Below are 26,112 nucleotides of genomic sequence, written 5' to 3'. Positions count from 1 at the left end.
ACTCAAATGTACCAAATGTATCCAGCTTAGCAATTACAGACTTTAATGAGCCCTTTAATGACGTATTCAACACTTGTCCTATAATTTTACCGTAGCAATATAAATCGACAGAGAAATTTCTTTGCCATTTTGAAAAAGGCCCCCTACTGAACCCAAGTGAAAGACATTTGCACTCTATTTAAAAGCACATAGACGGTCATTAGCGATGGGCACGTCTGAGTGTGAGGGCTTTACAGCGCCGGTCAGCGCTGATTGCTCTGGGGCCGAGCTGCAGGGTTATGTCAAGGTGACTATGTCATCGTGTCATTCCTGGGCCCCCTCATGCAGAACATTGCTTATTTATACATCTGATTTCTCTATTGGATTGGGGTTTTTCTTTTTTGCTGCTCCCGCGACGACGGATCAGCCCAAATTCCCTGAAGAAGCCTGACAATCAATAGCGAGGTAGCTGACGCAGCATGCCGGGGCGTGAGTGAGCGGCTGACAGGGCTCACATCATTCCTGTGTGACACGTCCTGACTACATCTGACATGTGCCGTCAAACACCGACCCCTCGCCGCTGCGCCACATCAGCGCTATAGACATCCGTAGTAAAGATTTACATTGGTTTCATTCAATTTCATTACTTTCTGTGTTGGGGATTGTGACATGTGAGCTAAGTCAGCTCTTTTCTTACAATCACCCACACATCTACTCTTACAGTAGCAAATGTTTTGTATTTGTACCTGTCGACTGGCTGGTGTATGTGGCGGTGTCCTCCGCTCCTAAAGCTTTCAAGAGTCTTGACATTTCCAGATGTTTCTGCTCTCCTGCCATATGTTCAATGAGAACCGGGCCGCTTAGTATTGATTTACCATCAGTCATGGATATGCTGGGCCCAGCACTGAGAAATACTCTCTGTGTCTGGTAAGAGAATGGAAAGATAATGGATAGATAATGGGGAAATGGAATGTGCCGTCCTTATTTGTGTCAAAATCAAAATAATGTTTCTTCTGAAAGTTAGGCTGCATTTTCCAAAGTGCTGTCTCCGTCCTTTCTCTTTCTTAGCCTCCCCTCACTTTATAGCTGATCTTATTTATTTTATTTGTTTGTTTATTTGACAGGGATAGTGCACAGCTCTCAGTTAGCTACAAGCAAATTTCCATCCGTGGTCCCTGGGCAGGAAACAGAGAGCATATCCTCTGGGACAAGAATCTAACAAACAAAAAGACAAACACACACAAAAATAAAACGGATCATAATCACAAAACAGCATCTTCAACAACAACAATAATAAGATCATCTCCTCTACTCTTTGGGCATGTTTCCACTGCAGTAGTTCCTGGTAAAAGGAGGGGGTAGGAACTTCTGCAGGAACTGTCCTCTCACTCGGCCCTCTCGGTGGCTTTTTACTGCTCTTGTTGTTGTTTCTTTCCGGCAGCATAGACGCTTTTCTTTTTTAAAAAAAGAAAAAGATTGCCGTCTTGATCTTCACATAATCCCACGATCGCGTATTTATCACACTTTTTTCTTTTTGACCAGACATACTGCTACTCTCCTCTTATTTTCTCTTTTTTCCGGCCATCTCACGTTTTTAGTAACGTTGGGTTTTAAATATGCCGCTTATTTCGGGTCTTTCTCTTAGCGTCACATCCTGATTTGAGTCTGACCAATCAGCACAGAGTAAATCTCAACCCCCACCGGGACTTTTTCAGGGCCGATCTGAGTACCTACCCCCAGACAGGGACTCCGTTCGGCCCTGTAAAGGTTCCTGTAAACGGCTGACCTGTGTCCATTGTATGTGTTTCCTGCTGCCTCAGTGGGCATTGTCTGTTATTTAATGATTGAAACTATAATCTGTTAACTCCACCTCTAATGACACTGCAGGTGCGAGGCTTTCCCTCTATTATCTGTATTTTTTTGTAGTACGTATAGGTGTCCAGACTTTTGCAATATAATTTATTCATACGTGTGTGTCTTTGACTCCTCAACATTTCATCTAGTCTCATTTGCCATCTCTGCACTGACTGAGTTACCTCAGCAGTCGAGGATGCAGTTAATTCATTTACCGGAGCATTTACTGTTCGTCTTGATTTGCCCTCTTCAGCTGATCAGCAGTAATGGAAGATTGGAGCAACAATAAAATTCTTCCTCCACATTACTGTCAGACTTCCACTTTCATCTCTCTGTGTAAATTACTTTTTCTCTTTACTCATACACTAACTTGAACTGTGAAAACACCTCCCCTGATGACACAGCAAACAGAGAAGTAGATAAGGTCCTAACCTGACGGAGGACTTTCTGTTAAAGTGTGACAGCGAGGAATGTGAACGTGTAAACTGTGCAATGCTTGCCGTTCCATTCAAACGTGTACACGGTAGCATAACCCCCCCACCCCCCACCCCGACACCACCCCAAAGGCAAAGTGTCATACCTGGAAGAGTCCGACACGAAAATCAAACCCTAAAAACACTGAGTTAAATGACTGCTGTGTGAAAAACCACGCTGTGGTACTGTACGTAATGGTAATCCTTCCTTCTTCTTTTCAAAGTATCGCCACATCAGGCTATGCAATGGTATCTAGCTGCCAGCACCATCACACTCGCTCACAAAAAATAGTGTGTGTCGTTTAGGGTTTTTTATTAAATGTTGACTGTTTCATTCCATGTAAACGTTCACACGTGTACACTGACACACCCCTAACTGGGAGCATTTAAAAGTTCCCCAAAGCTTCGATTAAAAGGTATGCAGATTTGTTAAGCCAAGGGTATGAATCAAACTCAATTTACTTTGTTTAGCACTGAATATCAAAGACCACCAATCATGTCATGATGTCAACTTGACATGATTGTGAGCAAGATAAATCAGAAACTGGTCTGTGCAGAAACAAGAAGCAACATAAAAAATCAAAAGATGCAGCTAGTGTTCTATTAGTTTCCAGTTTTGGCGCACAATAAACCCCTTGTCTGAGGCTCATGTGGCTGAATTTCTCTGATGTTTCCTTTAACACCAAGCATCTTGATACACTCTTTAAATGGTCATTGAATCCTCCACGACAGAGCAGTAGTTAACCAAAGCACATGTTGCCAGCACAAGCGGTGGTGGTTGTGGTGGGGAAGGCACAAGACGTGATCCAGAACTTCTTAGTAAGGAAGTAAGTGTAGATTTGTGCTTCAATTCTCAGTCTGCCCATCCTCTTGTCTTACTTTTTTTTATGTAGGAAAACCATGTTTGAACAAAAACATTAATTGAGGCAGAGTGTTTTTACAAAGGAAAGAAAAAAGAGATAAAAGCAGTGTGTAAATGTATTTAAATGGGAAGAGAAAGAGAGTACAGTACACCGAAGACAAAACTCCTCACTGTAACTATACATTATGGATAGTGTGTTGTCCCCATTCATCACTGAATACAGGGCTTGTGCCACTGAGTGATTCCTGGCCTTCCTCAGTTTTTCTGATATACCTAAACCTAACTGGTATAGACTTCTTTACCTGCCATAGCTGATAATTCTTCCCTGACCTATAGTGCAGCTCTAGAGCTGTCACACACACTAATTTAGTGCTGACAATCCATCACCCGGAAAAGGCCCCATGGCTTTTAGTGTATTAACACACATTAACGCTTCCCTTTATACTGAGCAAACCCCCCACCACATTCTCATTTCTGCTAGCCTTTCTCTCAACACTGATGAAGGAACGGTTAAAACAAAGATGTTTATTGTTCAATACGATTGACCTGCAGATTCAGAGTGATTTATCCACTGTTTTATTAGGATTGTTTTTTTTCTGGGAGTGTCGAGGTTTTATGTTTAGTAGTGACCCTCCACCCCCACCCCCCCTTGGAAAAGCCCCAATGCTGCTACATGTCCAGTGTCTTCTGACTTGATTTATCTGTTTAAAGAAGGAATTGGAGGAAGCGGAGAGAGCAGTGACATTCCAGTACATTCATCAATGTAAAGGCCAGTCCCCTTGAAGCAGGAGTAATTCTAAGTGCACCACTGTGGTCATGAGGAAAAACCTGAAAACTGTTCATCTGAGAGTAATGTTGTGCACACACACTGAGAATAGAAAGGCACAAGCGGGGCGCTGTCCCTCCCTTCCTCGCAGAGCCAGCTTTAACCTGCACACCACGTCAAGAGCCTTTACTTAAATATATCGTAAGGTTTACCCCGAGGTGGAGGGCGTTGGGAGGGTTACATCTCTTATTCCCAATTAAGCTTGCCACAGGAGGTAGATAGTCCTGACTGAAACCCCTTCTCCCTCGGTGCCCCATTAAAGTACTGAGAAGCCTGTAGAAGTCTGAGTCCCTGGCGGACAAAATCCCTGACCTAGAGCCAAGGAGAAGCACCCCAGGTCCTCTCACCTAAATATACAGGCATGACTGCAGGATGAGAAGCTGCCTCCAGTTCAGGAGAGATGGAGGAGAGACGTGTGTGTATCTGTGTTTGTGTGCATGGTTGTGTGTGTGCCAAGAGAAGTGAGAGGTCATTCTGTGTTTATTTTTAGAGAGCAAGGTATGTCTGAGCCAGACCTGGAAAACAAGGAAAATACTAAGATGAACGAAGTGCGCACTTGAAAATTGAAAAACACAACTTGAAATGTTCTCTCAGTAAACTCGCTTTGTCCTATGTCCTATGTCCTATGTCCTTCCGTGTGTGTGTGTGTGTGTGTCTGTGTGTGTGTTTACATTTTTCAGTGTTCTGCCCTGCTCTGAAAGCCATTCCCTTATCCATATACCCAGCCAAATCATGACAAATGCTCTGGCTTGCTTACCCAGTGGTTTTTGCATCACTCATAATTCAATGTCCCCTGTCCTCCCACCCATCTGGGATCGGCGGGCGCCGACAGCGGAGACAGCGTCCGTGCTGCCGGTGTGCTCCGGCAGCACCGGCCCATCTGTCCCCGCCTGCAGGCTGCTGCGTTGATCCTCGGCTGTCTGACAGTCGATGACCATGCAGACGAAAGGTGGAGAAACACCCCTTACAGCAGGTGCTTCTCTCCACATCTAGCTCTGACAAGGCTGCAGGTGTGAGACTTCCTCTCTGTGCCGTGCTTTATTGTTGTCTGTTTCCCCAATAGCTCACACCCTGTGTTACAGTACCAGCTCCCATCCCCCCCCCCTCACACACACACCTTGTGGCAGCAGTGAGACTCTGTTTTGTTTGCAGTAGTGATTATTATCACAACGGCAAATGGTATGGGTTCATCCAGCTGGACCCTTTTACTCCAGCTACAAATTTCTCCTATCCCCCTGTTTTCATTTCATATCAGTGATGCCCCTGTGTGGTGTGTCGTTTGCCACTGATTAGGTCTTTTCTTCCTGGTCTCAGCTGACCAGCTTTATCCTCCAAACACCTGTGTTTTCAGTCTCAACTTTGCAGCAAAGAGCAGGGATTTGGAAACTTCTAATTTTCTCGGAGTGACATTTCAGACAGGAAATGAAGTGTGAGGTGCTAAATGTCAAGCAGAAAGGCATATGACACGTTATCCTTTGCATTTTTCTCTGAACTTTATTTATGCTACCGGAATGATGGATGATCGGCACAGAGGCTTAGTTTTCCAAACAGATCCACAATCCTTTTAATTTCATCGCAAGCTGATAATTTATTGGGACTCACACTTAGGGATGCTAGCATGCTAGGAAACGGGTGCTTAGGGGAGATGTGCATAATTACAGAGGATGGGCTTCCAGCACATGGGATACCATTAAGACGATAAACGTGCCCACTGGTGGTTTACCACTGGTGGAGGGTTTCATCTGAGCCAGTCTAAGTTGTCAAAAAGAAGATAAAGAATTATTATCCACACAGTTTTTTAAATACAAAACAATAGAAAGGCAGGAGACAGATCTTGTCCAAACTCTTAAGGAGATTGCTCATGTTAAACATATGATACTGGCCTATAGCATTCAAGGGCTTCTAGGACCTCACACATCAAGACGGGCGGCAGCGTCTTCTCAAGGTGGATAAATGCCTAAAAGTCTGTAATTGGAAATCAGGCCTGCTGCCTTTGAGGCTGCTCAGTTAACTACCTAAATAAATAGGATGGCAAGAGTCTAGTGTCACTGACTGCAAATGGGCCTGTTAAGAGTGGGAGAGAAAATGAGAGACCCGCAAGAGACAGAGAGACAAATGGAGAAAATGAGCAACAAGGAGAGAAGGCACGAGAGACTGGCAAATTAGGAGTCGGAGAGACAGAAAGATGGACAGAAGCAGTGACTCTTCACACCTGTAAAGCTTTTATGGCAATTAAGACGTTGTGCAGTGTGTGAGAGAATCCTATTAAAGTCCAGGTATTGTGTTTTTCTCCACATTATAGCCTGTCTTGATGTGTGTGCCACAAAGAGGCAGAGGTGAAACAAAGAGGGCAGGCTGGGCGAGTGTGTGAGAGTGAATTTGAAGCTTTATTACCGGCCTATATTGCAGCCCAAATTACAAATCTTGGAGCAGTTATTCCTGCCTCGAGATGTTACTTCAACCCCACGTTAGAGGCAAATCATCCTGTAATGATATTGCTTATTGCAAATGAGGGAAGTGATGGAAGGTAATGAATGAGGCGGGGGTACAATCCGATAAGGCGGCACCTAACTAAGTGGGTCTCTCCTTCTCAACCTTCAGCCAGCCGACCCCGTCTCCCTCCGCACAGACCATTATTCAAACTGTAACAAGCCGATTCATTTAGGCTGTCGGTGAGTAGAATTAGATTCCCGCTTGAGCGACCGTTGAGCAAAACATAAAGATGTTTTCCGCACCAAACATGCAGCATTTACATAATTTGAGCTCAGGGTTGGGGCAGCAATAATAAGTTATGATAAAACTGTCATTAGGGGCAGGAATGTGTGGGGAACAGGAGACGCACAGTTCAAGATTAATATGGGAGCTCACTGCGTTTCTGAAATGTCAGGGGACACAAAATAATGAGACTGGCTTTGTAGGGATAACATACCTGTATGAGCATGCACTTGCCAGTGTGTGTCTGTGTGCATACATTGCTATGGTTACATCTGTGAGTCTATGTATACTAATGTTAGGGTCAGAATGTGTGGTCTTTAATGTGTCTCCACCATGTTGCTCTACAGTAAGTGCTCACTGCTCTTACTGTTACTCATAAAGGAAACTATATTGCAGATATTAAAGGATGTACAGGTACAGTTTTGACCTATTCATCTACAAGTATGTTTGCACACAGCTATCGGAGAGACTTGCACTGTATATAGATTTAAATCTGATGTGAGCAAAACTATGAGTGCCAACATTTTTAGTCTGTGCATCAAAATTAATGTACGTTAGTATGGGTTAGTATGGTGCAACACATGTCACATTTTTTGTATATTTCCTGGATGATTATATACTAATTAATTACATTTTTTTTTTTTTTTAATATTTAGACTTTTCAATTTGAATATCTTGACTTGACTTGTTAATTACTTAATATAGTTAATTATTATTAAGTATGACTATTATTATTATTATTATTATTATTATTATTATTATAAATTATATTATTAGTAATAGTAGTAGTGGATAGGAGTAACTAAAAATAGATTGGCCCTGTGTCCTGTGTTTATATTTGTGTTGGCAGAACTGCTTTTTCACCTATGTTTGGATTATGGGTCGTGCCTTTAACATGGTGTCAACTATTTGCAGGTTTATCAGCTCATCACTTTTTTATGAGGATGGCTTCCACTCCCACACTTCCTTTTCTCCAGCGCTTTGCTGATTTGGCAGCTGGTCTTGGAAAAATGGTTGTTAATGGTTATAGAAGCTGTTTAATTAATCAAACAAATAGATGCTACATTGTAGGGAAAGCTTCACAAGGACATGGCATCCAGGTTAATGTGCAATTCGTCACAGGCAATGTCTTTAAAAAGTGCATTAGATGGACATCGCCTCAGATTTATTCATCTCCAGACAAAGGCAGGAACAGCAGTAAATGGGATGTTTGGCCATCACGGATGCTGCAGGGAGCATTTGTTGTGTGCTCGCTGCCACATTTCACAGAGATGGTTCTCCTTCAGAGGAATCAGTCAGCGATGCTTTAACCCCAGGATATAGTTTTAAAATTAATGTGCTCACTTAATGGTCACTTCATTGCTTTATGTGTTATTAGCTTTTGTTCTAACGCAGGAGGAATACAGTGTTTAGACCCTGACTTGTTTCGCGAAGGCTCTGTTTCATTCATGTCTGTAAAAATGTAATTTATTCATAAAACAGATATATAACTGTACAATTCCCTTCTCACGGTGTCAGCTCTCCTGTCTCAGCTGTTAGATGGAGTCTCCCTGACCCCACTGAGACTGGGGGCCGGTCTTTGAGCCACAGTAACTAACAGTGAGCAGTGGACAGTGTCACCATCACTGGGGGATTGGGGCCGGGCCACAGCCCAACTTAACTAAGATTAATCTCTTCCACTTACTTGGCCTCCTGTGTGTTCACTTTTGGAGCATGTCTTTTGAGGGGGAGCACTCACCATGACCATTATTTTCATAACCTTTTTGTCATTAAACAACTGGGTCCTGCGTGCATACTTAGGCACAGTGCATTTATAATCCTTATAAAAGTGTTGGTGCAGCAATTGTCCTTTTTAGGGAAACATTCCTGACTTCCCGCCACCGGCACTCTGTCCTTCCTACTGTCCTCGTTTCCCATTGGTCTCCATGTGGTTTAACCTGAGCACGTCTGCTGGCTGGCATTGATGTGCTGCCTCTGAAGCAAATCAAACGTGGAGTCTCGGGCTGTGTCAGGCCGATCTCTCTCTTGACACAGGGCTTTTATTGAAAAAGCTATAGCCCTTTATAGAGAGACTGTCGATTCCAACACAAAGTCAAGATGGCAGTTGCGCAGAATCCATATTTAATAGTGGCAAACGGAGCAAACACAATTGAGGAAAATCAATACTGCTTTCACGTTACATCACCTTTCTCTGAACTACTGCTTACCTCTGTCCTTTTGTCTCCCCGAGAGAGAGGCTGTGGATCTCCGGCGATGAATTGTAAACAAACACAGAGCAGTTCCACTTCTCATTGTGGTTTGTGGACACAGAGGATCTATAGTCGTGCTCAAATACAGTAAGTGGATGTGAAAACGTTGGAATTAAATCGGTCAGTATAATGACAACGAGAGATTGTTTCTTCTTACTCTTGCTCGTGGCAAAGGTGTGACAGTGAGCACCAGGAGTGAATTAAATAATGCTGGAAAAGATGGTCAAACTGCTGGGAAAGAAAATGTAAGAGAAATGTGCATATTGAGATTTGTGTTTGTCATGGAAGGCCATGTTTTTTACACTGAAAACATGACACAGCCCCTGCAAACACTGCTTTTCTGTGGATTTTTAACCATTTAACTATTGTAAGCTGGATGTTAGAGTCAAAGGTTAGTTACAGGGAGATGATGGAACAGATTTCCATCACATTTTGGGGGTTGGGGGTGAGGGGTCTGGATCTGTGTCTCCTCTTTAACTCTTGCTTTGTCCAGCCAGCTTGCTCAGCAGATGGGCTCTGGGCACTGACAGCCACAGCACAGAGCAAGGGTGAAGGATGACTTAGAGAGGACAGTGGGAGGGCACGCACAGGATAACCTGTCGACTCGTGTCACCTGTCTTTGTCTGCCTTTCTTTCTTGCGTGGCCCGGCGCCCCTCCCCCCTCCGCATGCGCCGCTTCAGAGCCCCACAGGTAGCGTGCAGGGTTTGGTGATGAAAGGCCTCAGTAATGGATCTTTTCTATATCCAGGCCCAGCTAAACTGGTGTGACAGCTCTTCCCTCTCCCCAGACTGGGCTTTATATTGTCTCTGTCTGGGAGTGAATACATTTTGAGTGAATGAATTTCATTACAGTCCCTTTTGTGTGTGTGTGCATGTGTGTGTTTTCCCTCGCACATGCGCCTTTGTCAACTAGACATGGATTAGGAAACATGTTCGTCCAGTTCCCAGGTGGGCTGCAGGATGTGTGTATGCAGTATATCTGTCAGCACTGACCCCAAAAGAGGAGTGTGTGGTAAAAGCAAATCCATGATGAATGTAATGGAAAAGCGCGAAAAAAGAAAAGAAAAGAAAAAAGGCATTGTCAGAATTCACTTCACAGGCAAACAATGCACTGTAACAACCTCTGCACTGCTTTTCCTTGCATGTTTGCTGATGGAGGCGACTTGCAAGTGATGGCGTTTGCGTATTGTATTTTTTCTGGGACCTTGTGTTGGGATTCATGCTGTAGAAAACCATTCCGATGCCAGCAGGGAGATGATTGACATGGGAGCCTTCCTGCTAATGTATAAAAATGTGCTTCTGATCGCTGTTCACTCATGCAGTGGAGCATGCTGGAAAATACCAAGCCCGCCGTGAGCTCCAGGTCCCCCATCGCTGGGCAACTTGTCCCCCGCACACCCCCCCACCAACCCAGCACTCAATCTGGTGTACAAGCCCCCCCCCCCCCCTCCATCCCCTGTCTACTATCTTCCAACCCCTCCTCCTACACCCGCCCTTGCCTTGGCATACACACTCTGCTATGCGCTGAAATTCAATCAGATGCTTAATTACATCTTAACACGGGTTCCTACCAGCTGGCTTTATTCCCCTGTTTCTGATTAAAGGGATTAGAAAAATGAAATTTAACAGTGGATTTGCATACTGCTCTAAAAGGGGGACTGGCATGTCTCTGTGGCTGTCTGGCCAGTGTTTGCTGCTCTCGCTCCCTGTAGTCCATCAAATAAGGAAGGAAACACACAAGCTGGCTCACGCCTCCGATTCCGCACAGCGGGTAGAACCAATTACTAGAGATAGCAGCTCGGCCACGTCTCCTTTCTCCACCTCACTTTGAATACGAGAGCCATGATACTCTCTGACACAGGTATTCAGATGCATAAATCATATCAAAAAGCGGCATAAAGGGGAGGCAGGAATGTGTTTCTGTGTATTTCATGGATGTTGAGAGTAAACCGTTTCTGTTGCTCATATCTCCCTGATGAATGGCATACAGAGGAACCGGGTGGCTTTAGGCTTTTTCCTAATGGGGCCAAGTAGGCCCACTATCCAAGCTGTGCAAAGAAAATGGGCCCATTAATCACAGAGCCACCACCATCATCTCCATATGATTATTCTCCTCATGTGTTGGCAAACTCCGTGCTGCACAGGAATTATTGTGACATCCCATGCTATTCTCCACTCTCTCCTCATCCGTTTTCTTTTTTTTCCCGCTCTCTCCCTCAAAATAACTTGCAGGCTTACTTTTCAACTTAATCCGCCGTCTGTAGCCGAACTAAATCTATCCTGAGAGGAGATCTGGTTACGCATTCACTGTTTATTTTATGCAATTAAAAAGTGATTCTGTTGGAAGTTTGTATTAAAGGGATTAAAGGCTTATTGGTCTGTCAATTCTCAGAGAGAGAGAGAGGAAACAGTAGAAACAAGTGGGAAAATAAAGCAGATAGAGGCGCATGAAGGAAGAGGAGGAGAGAGTAGGAGAGTCTTCGGTCTTTAACACCAGCATTATGTCAGCATATATGTATGTATTTGCTTTGACCAATTAGCGAACACTTACCCGATTCTGCCGTTTTGGCAGCGGTTTGGGATCAGTCATTAACATTTTGCTTTTGATGAAGGACACTGTAATTAGTCCCAATGAAACAGCAGGAGGATGTGGTCAAGGGAAGTGCAGCATGAGCAGGTGGACTAGAGATGGAGCTGAGAAGTCTCACAACATGACACTCTACTGCCCTCTTTTGGAAAACGAGTGAAAATCACTTCTGAACTAGAACTGAAGATCCACTTTTGGATGGACATAATGAAACTCAAGAAGATGTAGCTATAATTAGAAAAACAAAAAAATGGAACACATTTTAGATAAAAAAAAAAGACAACATAAAAAAAAGACAACATATAAAGTATCCTGTAGCACCTGCATCAATTAAGACATATGGATGAGTGACATTTGCATGCTTTGTGTTACCATTTAACCATTTTATTTCCTTTCACAAGCTTTTTTTTTTCTTTTCACCATTTCTATTCATTGAATAAGTAGGGAGCTCTTTTCAGTCTGAAGTAAACTAACTGATGGACCAGTCTGCTATGAGTCTCGTTCCCGGGTTTGAGGTTTAACTTGGTTTACAGTGCCACCTCCTGGACAGATTGTGTATCTCCCTCCCATTACTTCCTGCCCCACACAACAGCAAGTACTAAAGTTTGATTTACAAATAAACATAGCCTCAATATTTTCATTTTATGGGTGAGACAAGCCTGTGTAGTTTTATGGTGTAAATGTTTTATTTGGACGACTTTTGCAGCTCTATCGAGATTCACTCAAGCTTGAGCTGTAAGTTCACTGCAGCACAAAAAGAGGAAAATAGATGTAGTTCTGTTCAAAGGGTCCCTCTGTGCAACACAAAGCACAAAATTTGATAGGAAACCTATTCTCTCTCACACACACGTACTCTCATGAGATAGTGTGTGTATGTGGTGAACATGCATAGCTACATATATACAGTATATACTCAAGGACGTCTTCTGCTGAGGTTTTTAAAACCGAAAAGTAAATTGAAGGCCAGAAAGAAATAAAAGTAATAATAAAAGTGAAAGTTTCTCTCCCGGTCTCCTAAATCATCTGCTCCCTGTCTGCCTGCATCTCTCACAGCTCTCTGAAGCAGGAGGATGATACAAACAAAATAAACTTTGATTTAATTCCTGAGCTGAAATGTTTCAGTGTTCATATTTTTCAGTTATAAGATAAGATAAACTTTATTTGTCCTTGACAGGAAACTTGTCTTGGGCACGGGTGCTGACACAGCTGCCTCCTAAAACAACATCATACATCATACATATTCATTTAGATTGCACATGGTATACACATACACGTTTACACATGGAGTAAACACATTCAACTGCCCTCTACTATATGTAACAGTGAGATATAGAAGTTAATATTATTATAAGTTGAACACACTGAATCTGACTGTCCTTGGATCAACTACCACAAATCAGATCACTGCTCCATCAGTTACTATCCACTGTGAGTGTGGGTCTTAGAAGCTCTGCCCCTCTCACCTGATCGGCTTAGGGAAGTGTTTGTCCTTGAGGCTCTTGGAGGATACAGGGTTGTGTACATGTATATGCACTGTAAATAATTTATTCCAATCAATCTGCGGTGTAAGTGATCTTATAGATAGAGAGCAGCGGATTTACAGATCTAATCTAAAAGGGTCTAATTCAGGACCGAGCTTCCAGGTGTCGGTCCAACACCTAAGCCCTGATGTGCCTCAAGTGTCCCCAGACCTTCCCTGGAGTGGAATCAGTGGCCTCGGTATCGACTGAGTGCGACGGTGCCCCCTGCTGGTCGATAGTCATATCACAGGAGCTGACCTCCGCAGCACCCTCCTTTACATCTGCTGTATATTTGGCAGCTCTTTTGAAGCTTGTACAACTCCGCTCTTAATGCTCTAACACCTTTTATATGACACCAGATGTTTCACCTGGTTCTCATCACACAGTCCAGTGGACACGGGCTGCAACAGACGGCTCTTTAGAGACACATTGAAACTGAGGCGCGGGACATTAAAAGAAGCAGATCCTCCGGTATGACACTCCCATAATTGTGAATGAGCCACATTTACACTGAGGGTTATGTGATTATCACCCATGTACTTGGGGGAAAGCCAGCGACCAATGTGTCTGGATTCAGATGGCGAAGCCCCGTGGGTTTTGTGTGGCCTCCGCAACACATTCTCCACACAAGGGAGGGGAGGATGGAGGGGGGGGGGGGGGGGGGTGGTGCAGGTGTCTTAAATAAAGTACAACCTCACTGAAGGGACCGCTGCACTGATAACAGACTTTTTCAGGCACATCTTTAACATAATTAAGAGCTCCCGTCTGTGTGAACAAAAGCACATTTTTTGAAAAAGGGTTAGGAAATGTACCACTGCTATGACTGTGGACTGGGTGTTGGGGTCAGTACCTTTACAAGAGAGGGACAGAAAGAGAGAGATTCAACTGTGCAAGACGTTCAGTAAACTGAGCTTTCATAACTCCCAGGTTTTCTTATGTTTCTTATGTGTATGAAAACACCTGTTTACTGTAAATGCCAGTGTAAGATTTCCTCTGTTACTTCTGAGTGCATTATTTATATTGCCTCTGAAGCCAGTTATTTGACTACCTGAGGAATTGTCTGTGGATAGAGTGCAGGTAGATATGATAAATATGAGAGTAAAGGGGAACTTTAGGTTGATATGGAAGAACCAAGGCATACTGTATGTATTTATGGTATTTACACAAAAGAAGCAATATGTACAGGAAGCATGAGGCACTGAGAGTAGAGAGAGAGAAAGAGAGATGTAGCGCCTAATGCTGAGTGTTCAGGAGTGGTTATGGTCCAGATGGCCCTGCAGCAACAGCAGCTGTAAATCACTGTGTGTTGTGCATTTTGTACGATAGTGCTGCAGGCTGGAATCTCACTGCAAGGTGAGACCGCTGACGACAGCCATTACGGGGAATGAAAGCAGGACTTTAGTTGGGGGGGGGGCAAATGGCATTAGCCCTGTTTGTCTCTATAACAAGAGCAGATGCTGGTGTCAGTGCAGCAGTTCATCATAGAGAAATCCTCTGATACAAACAACAGTTGTTTGTTGTTCAGTCTGTTTCTCTTCTCTTGCCTGTCGGTGTCAAGTCTCCTGCAGACTCTAGATCTCATTAAAGATTAGTACCACTTCACTGAATAATGGATATTTGTTAAAGTCAGCAAGTTTGAGTTTGATTTTTTAAACTTCCATTTTATTTCTTACTATGCTGGCATAGAAAGAGCAGAGAGGAAAGTGACATGTAGTACAGTATTTTCCCCAAAGCTGCCTGCATCCGAATCACAGTCATAGTAAATCTCCAGGAAGTCTTGACTTATTGTAACACAAATACAGAAAGCCTTTTACATGTGAATTCACCATGTTATTTCCTGGGAAAATTGGAAATAGGAGAGAACATAAGAAAACAACACATCTCAAATTACAGCTCCAGCTGAAAATAGGTACGAGGTGTTTCTTCCCCCCTGTGTCTTTGTGAGTGTTCACATGTGTCACTCCCCCCTGCACACATTAACCTTCAGCCAGGTCCCTCCCGCGACTTCTCATTGATTGGAGAGAGGTGAGGGGGAGGCTGTTCGTGTATTGGAGAAGACAGATAGAGGTCTGGAGGTGTGGGTGGGACAGTGGTGTTGATTGAGTGGGCCATCGTAACCTGGCCATGCAGGGAATGCTGGGTGTGGTCCTGTTTATCGTCCTCCGTACATGCTGAACATAACTCATTCAGAAGCAGCGGGGGGCTCTGCGGCAGATGGACGAATGTGTTTCCAAGAACAGTTCAGAGTTACCACACTCCCCCCAAAGAGCTTACACACACACACACACACACACACACTCTTGGAGCAGCAGTGTAGCAGATCCAACGCTGAACTGTATTTACAACCTGTAGATTGGATGTCACTGTGCTGCGTGTCATGCAGTAACTCTTACCTTGGGCCTATACTGTAAATGTGGATGGATCCTGATTTCTCATGTGCACTCTTGAGGTTGAGACAGTAATGAAATATGAATCGCTTAAAAAAAAAAAAGAGAAAAAAACTCTTTCATCGCAGTGTTTGTGTACAACCGGATTCCTGATGGCTAATTTACGCTCCATCTGCCTCTCTCGAAAACACTTAAGATTCTAATCAAATGCACTGGTAAATATTATACAGAAAGTTATTGTACTGTAAAGTTACACAAGCACATTTTCAGATTTTATAGGCTCGATTTAGCAAATTTGCAAAGTGAACAATTATTATAACCCGGTGCATATTCTCATTTGCCTCATAAAAGAAAAAAAAAATATTATAACAGTTTATGTGCTACAACAGTACACATTTAATACCACTCCCAGTAAAGCAGTGAGCTGAAGTTTTGATAGAGGTGGAAAATACAGTTCATGGCTGGGGTGCTACTCATTTAAAGGAGTAGTGGGACACACTCTGTTTGCTTTATTTTTTACAAAAGACGATTGAGACCACAGGCAGCACTGTTAATGCTGTGACTATACTGTTGCTTCATAGCAAGAAGGTTCTGGGTTCGATTCCCCGGCCTGTGGCCTTTCTGGGTGGATTTTGCATGTTCTCCTACTGTAGTTCTTGCTTGGGTTCTCTCTATGTTCTCTGGCTTCCTCCCACAGTTGTTTTGTCTCTATATGTGGCCCTGTGATAGACTGGTGACCTGTCCAGGGTGTAACCTGCCCCTGGACACGTCACCCCCTCCCCATGTCCCTATAAGCAGTATAGACATCACTCTCATGTACAGTATGTTAGACTGTTAGCTTAGCCCGCTGGAAACAGGAGGAAACAACTAGCTACTAACCCTATGTCTAAACTCCACCTGCCGGCGCCTAAACACTACTGTATATATTAAACAGAAAAAAGAAGATACTGTAATTGGGTACAAGCTGTGGGTTCATCTCGAGTGCTGGCACCGAATCAAAAACTATTCTTTTTGAAGTTCGACAGTAGAAAGTCAGAGCTTCAAGTTCTCCAAAATTAGATTTCAGACTCCGCTGTAGTTCGTCTCCTTGTCGACCAGCTTTTTCTTCCTCTTTGCCTTGTGAGTGGCAGAAAGAGGGTGCCAGTCCCCTCCAAACACTCACTATGCTCCAAGCTGTGTGCTAGTGTCCAGCCCTCCGCCTGTTCATCCCAGCTGGGTGTCTTTGTACCACCCATCAACCCTGCTGTCACATCATGCAGGCAGAGCCGAGAGGGGGCAGAATCCCAGCCTCACGAACATCATACTCACATGAGGGGGAGACAGGCGCAATATGAAGGGGATCTATTTTTTTTCGCTATACGGTGGCTGGATAGTGAGAGATGCAAGCGCTGAAAAGACCGCAGTGTAATCTACAATTATATTTTCTCTGTTAGCTCTTTTGCTTGAAAAAAAAATACATATCAAACTGAAGAAAGTGATGTTATTGCAGTTGAAGTTTACAGAGGAAATTACAGTAAACGTTGTAAACATTCTGCCACCACCTTGACCACGGTTTATTACGTACAGCAAGGTGTCAGCTGGTAAATCATTTTCATGTGCAAGGTCACTGAGAGAATATTTTTTTCAGAGTGTAAGAGTAAGATGTGCATCTTTCTCCCTTCAGCTCTTGAGGCCATTCAACACCATTAGGCAGCACTATTAGCCAGGCAGAACACACACAACCCACTGTTGCAACACTTACACAAGTACAAGGACGTAACACTAATGCTAAGCATTTTAATACTTTTCTAAGCATAAGCATTTTATCATGCCCACTCCTGGGGTTAGTCATTTGAACTGAGGTTTGAGGATTGCAGAGGTGAGCACTTCTTCAGGCAGGCAAGTCTGTAGCTGCACAGCACAGTCAAGTGAATGAGCTGTAGCTGTTACACAAGGGGTGGGGTTTGATAGTGTTTTCACTCTCAGGTTTGCAGTGCTGTGCTGAATATAGTGGAGTCTCTGGAGACTCCTGACAAGGATCCCAGGGAAGACTGTGTTGCAGTTTTTTAGCCTTGAGGGCTGGCTCCTCTGTATCCGAGGTTAAAATTGGGATAGAGTCTGGAAGGAGGCTTTAGCAGGATTTCATGTAGTTCTCAAAGGTTAATTGTGCATCTAGCCTTACACCAAGACCAGGGACAGAGGTGGAGAAGCGCTGCTTTTATCACAAACGCAGATCTACATGTCATTGGGCAGTGTGCGACCTGGTATTTGAATAAATGTGCCTCGTATTTGCTTTCATCCTGTTGAGGCAGTTTTTTTTTTTTTTTTTTTGTGACACAATATTAGCTACTGTGGCTCAGCATGAGGCAGTTCATATGTTTTTTTTTAGTATGCAAATTCAAAGACAATTCATGCTTATTGTTGACACAAACAGCTGGGAACGTGTAGAGGATGACAAGATAAGGCAGAGTTTCGACCCTGCAGAGCACCGCAGCTGACAAGGCGTTTGTAGAGTCTGTGAGTTCTGCCAGATGCAGTTTATAAATGGAGATAAACAAGTGCAGGGTGGTGCCAGAGATGAGCAGTGTATGCTATTACAGAGTTATGAAGGTGCAAAGAAAGTCTGTCTCATATATTTCTCTACTTTCCCCAGTATCCAGATGGGTGGTTAAAACCAGCACAACTTGAAAGTGAAAAACACTCCTAGCATTGTTAGCAGTTAGTGTCATGGTAACCAGCTGTGAACTCTAATGATAATTAGCCAAAGTGCCACAGCCAGTCACCGTGTGTGATTATGTGAGTGAGTTGGAGTCATTTGTTCTAGGATATATGTGTGTGATCTATTTGCGCGCTGTCATGAAGCAGCCACACAGCTGTTTGCTATAGCTGCAGTTACACAATGGTTCATGTTAAACACACAGAACACAGCAGCCACAGAATTACATTTGTAAAGTAATGTTTATGTATTAATGCATAATTAGATTTACAAGATTGTGATTAATATATACACACCTCTCTAAATCTATAAATAATACAGTGAATACATATGGAAGCATGTTAGCAACAGCATTTTGCTGCAAAATGAGTGAATGGGTGCGATTTGAATTGTAAAGCAGCCTGAAAGGGAAAGTGCACAGAAACAAGCATCACACGTATGCAGCTCAGCAAGGTTACCACATGTCAGTGGCAGATGTGTCATCAGAGGATCATGCTGATTCTTGCTGTTTGCACAGAACAAAAGAAAAGCGCTTAAGTCTATAATAACTGTGCTGAGACTGGCGTGATCATCTTTGGTCAATTTTCTCTATGACAAAGAAAGTCATTTATGCATTGTTTATTTTATTTATTTTTTGGTTACCGAACATGTTATCAACCTTGGCTGTCTGTCAACATGAAGCTAATCTCTTTCTCAGGATGCATATTAACAAAGATACCCTTCACCTTAAAAGCACACACATGAGGCTACCTGGAGACAGTTTGCAAATGCTACCTCTCTTGTTTCCCCCGCCCCACGCGATTTTTTCTCTCCCTGCATTGGATTTACATGGCATTGTCCAAGTCTCTGAGCTGTTGGCATTACCAGTGACATTTTGCAGGTAGAAGGAGTGTTAGATTGGCGTCCTGAGGGGTTGAAGTGGCCCGTCCTCACTGCAGTGGTAATTATTCCAGAGGCCTAATCATTAGAGAGCTGTTTTAATCAGACTTCCGTCAGTGGCTAATGTAATGTGATTAATTACATCTCCAGCAGCATGGTCCTTAAGGGCCACTACATCAGGATTACATGACTGACAAATAGGGGCTCCTGGTGAGCCATCGTCGGCACTGTTTGACAAAATAAGAACATCAGGTAATCAGACTTCATCTGGGTCTGCTATATATAGCAGGAGACTTGTACAATATATTTCGCAACGGCTTGTGACATAAAGGATTCAGCAAACAAGTCAATATACCGATTTATGTCTTCCTCAAGTTGACCCGGCACACTGTAAATTCTCAGTCATTTGGATTACATTATGTTTGTTCGGGGCAGTTTACACTCGGTAATGGAATTTTACACAACGGTAATGAAGGGCATATGAGAGGGACACGGGACAGAGCAGAGGGGGGAGGTGCTGCTGACACCTCCACTTTCCGACGTTAACCTGCACTCACCTGCCTCCTGACAGCCCGGGCAGGCGGAGGAAACAAACAGTGTAACTCTAAACCCAGACTTGCTGAGCTTGTTTTTTTTTTATTGTTGTTTTTTTCAAAAATGGTCTTTGTGGTGTGTGCCTGCCTCTGTGCATGCGTATGTGCACACATACTTAATATATGGTTGTGTTGTACATTTTAAAGACAAGTTAAATTATGCATATTTAAGACTCTTTGGTGAAAGGAAAATATGATCTTTATATCTATTGTTGTCTCTTTCTGAGTGCATGTGAATCAGCCAAAGTTGTTTAAACTCTTACTTTTAAAACCTTTTGAAACCTATAGCACCATGTCGTTGTCACAATCAAGCTCATTAAAAACCTGCAGCGCATGCAACACAAATTAGATTGGATTAGATCAATTAGATTCAACTTTAAACAATGACCTGAAATGGGATACATCAGTCTCCCTTTGATTCTGATTTCATGATAGGAAACTATAAACTACAGTAAGTGACAGTCTAAGTGTTTGTCGGTTCTGTAAAGCTGATATTATTCAGACAACCTCTCTAACACTCTGATGTAGGTATTAATTTGCATCAGTAACAGATTTACTGTCAAACACATAACAAACACCCAGTCAAACTGGTCTTTGTGCTTGTCTACACAGGTGTGTGCTGTGGTGACTGGTCGGTTGGGGCAGGCGGGTGCACAGTGGTGTTTTTGTTTTTATATCTGAGAAGGCATTGTGTTGCTTTAATCCTGTTTCAGTAGCGCACACAGATCACACAGTTTAAAGCACAGGTTACAGCCGTTGATCTCATCCAGGCTGTGGGGAATCTGCGATAAAAATACACCTCAGAAGAGCATCATGGCCACGCAAAAGCACAAGAGCCATTGCACTTGGAAAATTGCTATTCACACACACATACTGTACACACCCACCCCCCCCCCCCCCACACGCTCGTCTCACTAAGTCTCTCTCCTCCACCTCTCCCTCCCTCTTTTGCTTCGTAGATGCACTCTCTCTCCCCCTCTCTCTCTCAGATGCTCTGTTGACAAAGTCAAGGCTGCTCTGTGGTGAACTATCTGTGATTTATTTCTTATTTTCATATCAACACTGCCTCATGTGATGTGAGACGGGTGGTAGTTGGACGGATAGAGAGGGAGAGAGAGAGAGAGACGGAGGACACAGATGCGTTCACACACACACACACACACACACTCCTGGACATACTCACTTACTCACTCAGTCAGTGCCTGGTGTGGGTGACAAGAGTTGGCTGCCGCTGCTGGATCAGAGATGTGTCACCGTCACTGTCACCGGTCCGCACTGTGACCTGGACAACTTCTGCCTTGCGAGAGGAACAACATTTTGCGTCTGCCTCTGCTATCTCTGCTCATGGGAACTATTACCACTGAGGTCAGTCTGAGGCTTTGAGCAGAACTGCAATAAATACCTCCTTAACTCCAAGAAGCACTGAAAAGAGGAAGAAGAAGAAGAAAAAAAAAAGTCAAGATCAATATTTCAGAGTGAAGCTCCAGAAATCCAGGCTTACTTTTTTTGCCTGTCTACCAGTGCTGGAATTACAGCCTGTGAAGCTTTTGCTCTCAGAGGGATCAGTCCAATCCCCCAGGAGGAAGGAGGGGTGTCTGCTGCGAGTGTATGACCCCCTCTGGGGCTTCAGTGCTGTGGCCCAGGGCGAAATCTCCAGGGGGACGCGGAGGAGGGACGTGTTGTTATTGTTTTGGATCTCTCCATGCAGCTGCGTGGGATATGACCGTGGAGTGTGGTACAGCTCTCCCCGTGGCCCTCAGCTTTCTGCTGTAGCCCCCAATGCAAGCTACAGAGGCTGCCATGGCCCGCGGGCAGATGCCCCTGCTGCTGGCGCTGGTGCTGATGGAGGTCCTGTGTGGGGTCTGTGTACCAGGGGATGGATCGGGGAAGTACAAGGGAAGCTGGAGGTGGAAAGGTGACAGGAGCCGTGAGTAACTCCTCCTCCCTCTTCTACACTTAAGTTGATCTCCTCCTTCTTTTCCTCTCTCCCTCTTGCACTTTCTCAGCCTGTGAGAAGAGCAGCAGGGTCACAAATCTATTTTTTCTCTGTCCTGCGCTTTGTTTTATTGTTCATTTTCTCTCCCTGGACTTGTGAAGCAAGATCCGGGAAGCTCTAAACACTGTGTGCCTCTTTGATTACACTGGTTGCTGTTGGAGTCTCAGCTCATTTCTCTGTAGCTGGCACCTGGATATGAGAATGAAATAAATCTTCTATATGAGGCCAGCGACCTTGGCATGTGTTGCCAGTTTTAAGAGGTATCAATATGTGCGTGGCTGTGAAAGTGCCGCCCTGCTGTTGGATTTGCTGCGAGTTGCAATTCATAGTTTATTAACGCGCTTCTTTCTCTCAGCATCACTCTCATATTCCTGCATGAATATCTCAGAGTCTCATTCGTAGTCATTAATTGATCAGCGTTGAGTTGTAAAAAGCTACTCAGAGTGATGGGGCTGCCTATTTCCTCAGTGTAAAAGCTTAGTGTAGCTCTGAGTGAGTTCATTACGTATGCTGACACATGAGTGCATGGATGTTGGGAGGAGAGAGGATGTTGAAAATGAGCGGAGAGCTGTGGTCTGTCCAGGACTTTGCTGCCGTCCCCGGGCTTTTGGCTGCAGGCTAATGGGATTGTTTGGCATGCCACTATTGCTTGACGCTGAGTGATGAAGTGGGAAGTGTGTCCTTTTGTGTCCGTCCCCTCAGTGGAGGTTAAAGGGAGATCGCTATCTTGATACTGTTCCAAGATTAAATGACTGGAATGGGATGGAGGAGGCACTAAGTCAACCCAGAGCAGGTCATTTGCCTTCCCAAGGAGGCAGAAGCCAGTCCCAGGGTGCCACGGAAAGTGCTATCCTTTGCATGTTTAGATGGCAAGGACAGCGGAAGCCTTGAGGTTCTTGAGGATGCAGCGGTTAATTCTGAATAGTGCAATAGTTGTCTCTCAGTTTACTATCAGTGTGGAAATCAATGCTGCTCAACGACGAGGTTCAGCGAGTAGAGGACCAGGAGGAAATGTTGAAACAAAATCCTGGAATCTATGGTATCTTGAATTGATGAGATTCTTCCCATGATTAAAAATAATATTGAGCTTAGTCAACACCCAAATGTGGTTAGATCAAATACTCAGGCGACCCACTCCATGCCAACACCAAATAATTCTTGCTGACTGAATATTGTCAGTCAAATGAATCACACTGCTGTCAAGTTTGTTTTCTGGAGCTATGTCAGACAGACAGTCACTAGGTGTATACTGTGATCCTATTGTCTGCTCACATTTTGAAAAATCAAGTTATCAGAATGAGCTATCGAAATTTTCTATTTGCGATGTAGCACCGGATAGCACCGGTGACGGTCCATAACCAAAAAAGCTGTCCAGGTTTATAATGATACCACCCACCCTCAACCCATCATTTGTTTTGATGCCATCATGAAGGAGCCTCAGGGTTCCCCTAGCCAAAAAAAAGCAGTGGTCATCCTGAACAATCCAAAATCTCTGAGCCAATAAAACTGCTGCTGTGGCTTATACACTATTTATGTCATGTGCTTATTTGTTTTTGTGCTGGATAGTGTCCAGTTGTCAATGTACCAAAGGCAAATATCCACTGTGTTTTAAACCATTGGACAATAAAGCCTTCTTATCTTATCTTATCTTATCTCTCATGCTCTGGCAACTCTCTCTTGATTACTGAGGTACTGATACTGGGGGAAAAAAACAACAAAAAAACAACAAAAAAACATAATTATTCCAGGCAGTTTCTGGAGCTGGGTCTGTGATTTATGGACTTCCATTTCCAATAGATGACAGACATAATTGTATACTTGGAAAGTGCATAAAATATGTGTCTGTGTGTTTAACTTTGAGTGATTTTTGACATTGATGGGATGTCTGTTTTCTGCACACAGTGTGAGTCTTGGGTATGGCTGATGAGTAGTTATGTTTGTTGCGTGAGTGTTTTGATATAATGACACGTGACATGAGCGACCCGCAGCCACTTTCATTGTGTGGGAAAAGGGCTGAGACCCCTTTCAGAGAATAAAACCTTGATTTGTAGCTGTTGATCAAACACAGGGGAGATGAGGAGAGAGGGAGAATTCTCTCCTCTGACCTCAACCTCTGCTCACTTGACCCAGAGACATTATACAATACTTACCACAAAGGCTGGCCTGCATTCTCCCCGTAAATCAACTTTATTGATAACATGTGCATTTTTACAACTTCTATGTTATAAATTCATAGTGTGGTTAGGAGCTCCATGTCTGTGTCATCCTTTACTTGAACCAACACCTTCATATAACCCACTCTGTTAACAGTCATGGAAACACAGGTGTGCAGTGCAGCTTCAGATTACAGCTCTGAATCCAGGAACACACTCCAGTCTTTGTTTACAGTCTTCTAACAAAAACCTGCCATGCAAATCGTTGATAGTGCAACTGTAACTACAAGGTGTTTCCATCTTTTAAAGCTGCTTAACTGTTTTTATGTTACCATTGGATCAAATTACGATGTGTGTGTCTCTGTCCCACAACCTCGCTGTTTTGGTTTTCTGTCATTATGCAGGCAGCTGTTGGCAGCGGAAAACATAATGGAGGATTTAGCTGCGGAGCTTACAGCAAAGCTAACAATGGTTTGAATATTGGACCTCAGTTTGCTTGGTGATCCTAAATTAATACTAGTGTTGCTCCATATCAGCCTAATGTGTAAATACACAATTGTTTGCCAACAAGTTTGTACGCCAAATTAAAGGCTGATGTCCATTTTGTGTTTACTGCAAATCAGTTAAAGGTGCTCAATGTAAGTTTTGCTGTTGCTTCATAGCCAGCAGAACATCAAATTTCATTTCTTTACTCACTAAGTCCATTACCTAGTTCTGGTAAGTGACAGCAGTGTTAGCCGTTGCTCCTGTTTCTATCACTTTTTTACTGCCACCAAGCATTGTCTTTTGGCCTCTTGCCCTCTTGGCAGAGCTACAAGACATGGTGGTTTGGTGCTAGGTGCTTAGCAGCTTAGCAGTAGGCCTATACAGAGTGTGACATGAAAATCAAGATGATATTACTTGTATCTGGGACTAAAATGCAGATTTAAATTCTCCCACAGTATTCCTCCATATATTGTCAACCCATTCATTGTATGTGACTTTTAAGAGGAACAAATCTGATTTGGAAGACCCTGCTCTGCTTAACATGAAAATTGAATTTTGACATTATTAAAAATTGCCTTATTCATTTCTTTTTGTGTTGCCCCAGCCCATGTTGTGATAAAATCACTGCAACCTTTCTTCTGTGGCAGTGTCATATTGATGCTTTCTAATCTTGTCACCTTATGCAACATATAGGGAAAGAAAGCACACACACACACAAAGAAACATAAAAACCTGAAACATCACCTATAAAACTGTGTGTCTGTCGCATCTATTGGATACTGGACGTGGGCTGCAGTCTGCACTCTGATGTTCTCTGTGGCTGCCCACAAAGAATATAGGTGATATGCATGAGGGCAACTCGCAGATAGAAGTGATAATGTCACCAGCTATTAGTTCCCAGCTGTGACTAAATGTCTTCATATACAGTGAAAGGCAGAGCACCTCTGTCCAGCTAAACACAATGTGCACTTTTATAGTTCATGTAGACACGCGTGCGCGCCGCGAACAGACACACACACACACGCACATGCACACACATCCCTGTGTCCTATAGTCTCTCTTTCACACATACACACAGATTACTGCAGGTGTTTAACTGTGTGTACGTGATAAGTAAAATATTTTCTGTATCCTCAAGTCCACAGATCTGTATGTTCCTCTGCAGTCCTTTCCTTTAAAGGACGATGTTGGAATTTGCCAACTATCGAATCCATCCTTCATTGTACTGTCTACCTATATCATAAACAAGGAAATGCACTCTTGGGTCTTTTCTCTGCACTTCCCTTCCCCTGAGCCACAGTCATGCCTGGGGCAGATCCTGATAGGCTGCATTGGTGTGCCATCTAAAGATCCTTTACTGTGTCTCTGTTATCCGGGTCAAAACATGCTATGTACATTGGTTAGTTTCATTTAATTTCACACCCAGTCTACCCAGTCACAGACACTGGGATTTTGTAATGGTGACTGGAGTAGAGGACAAGCCAAAGTGGGAGAGGGGGAGCAAGATGGCTGCAGCACAGTTTTATAGCAAGTTACAACCTTATCCTTTCGGTTGGGCCGAGGGCAGATGGGACTGTACTGTACAGTGACTCACTCACTGTGGTCTCTTAAGGTACAAAGTGGTAAGATGAGAGTGGATGGGGCAGTGCTAAAGGGTTAGCATGCTAATTTTAGTAGATAATTGTTTCATTTTTTTCTAACACTATATAGTGTCAAAATGTATTTCTTCACATTCTGTTGAACATTTTTGTTAGTTTTTGAATATTTTGAAAAAATGAAATACTTAGGCTACATAATACACCATTAGCATCTGCACCTTAAGTTGCGTTTTTCATATCCTCTGCTTTTCTTAGGTTTT

At 43.5% G+C, this 26,112-nt stretch overlaps 1 protein-coding gene across 1 annotated transcript in view; it reads left to right on the top strand.

Moving 5' to 3' along the window:
• The window catches only part of robo1 (roundabout, axon guidance receptor, homolog 1), a gene marked incomplete at its 5' end in the record, with an annotated part of 220,431 nt that overhangs the window by 37,017 nt on the left and 157,302 nt on the right, over positions 1-26,112 (top strand). The window lies entirely within an intron of this gene.

This window comes from Trachurus trachurus (genome assembly GCF_905171665.1).
Source record: "Trachurus trachurus genome assembly, chromosome: 13".
NCBI lineage: Eukaryota > Metazoa > Chordata > Actinopteri > Carangiformes > Carangidae > Trachurus > Trachurus trachurus.
This window is presented reverse-complemented; position numbering and strand designations above follow the sequence as displayed.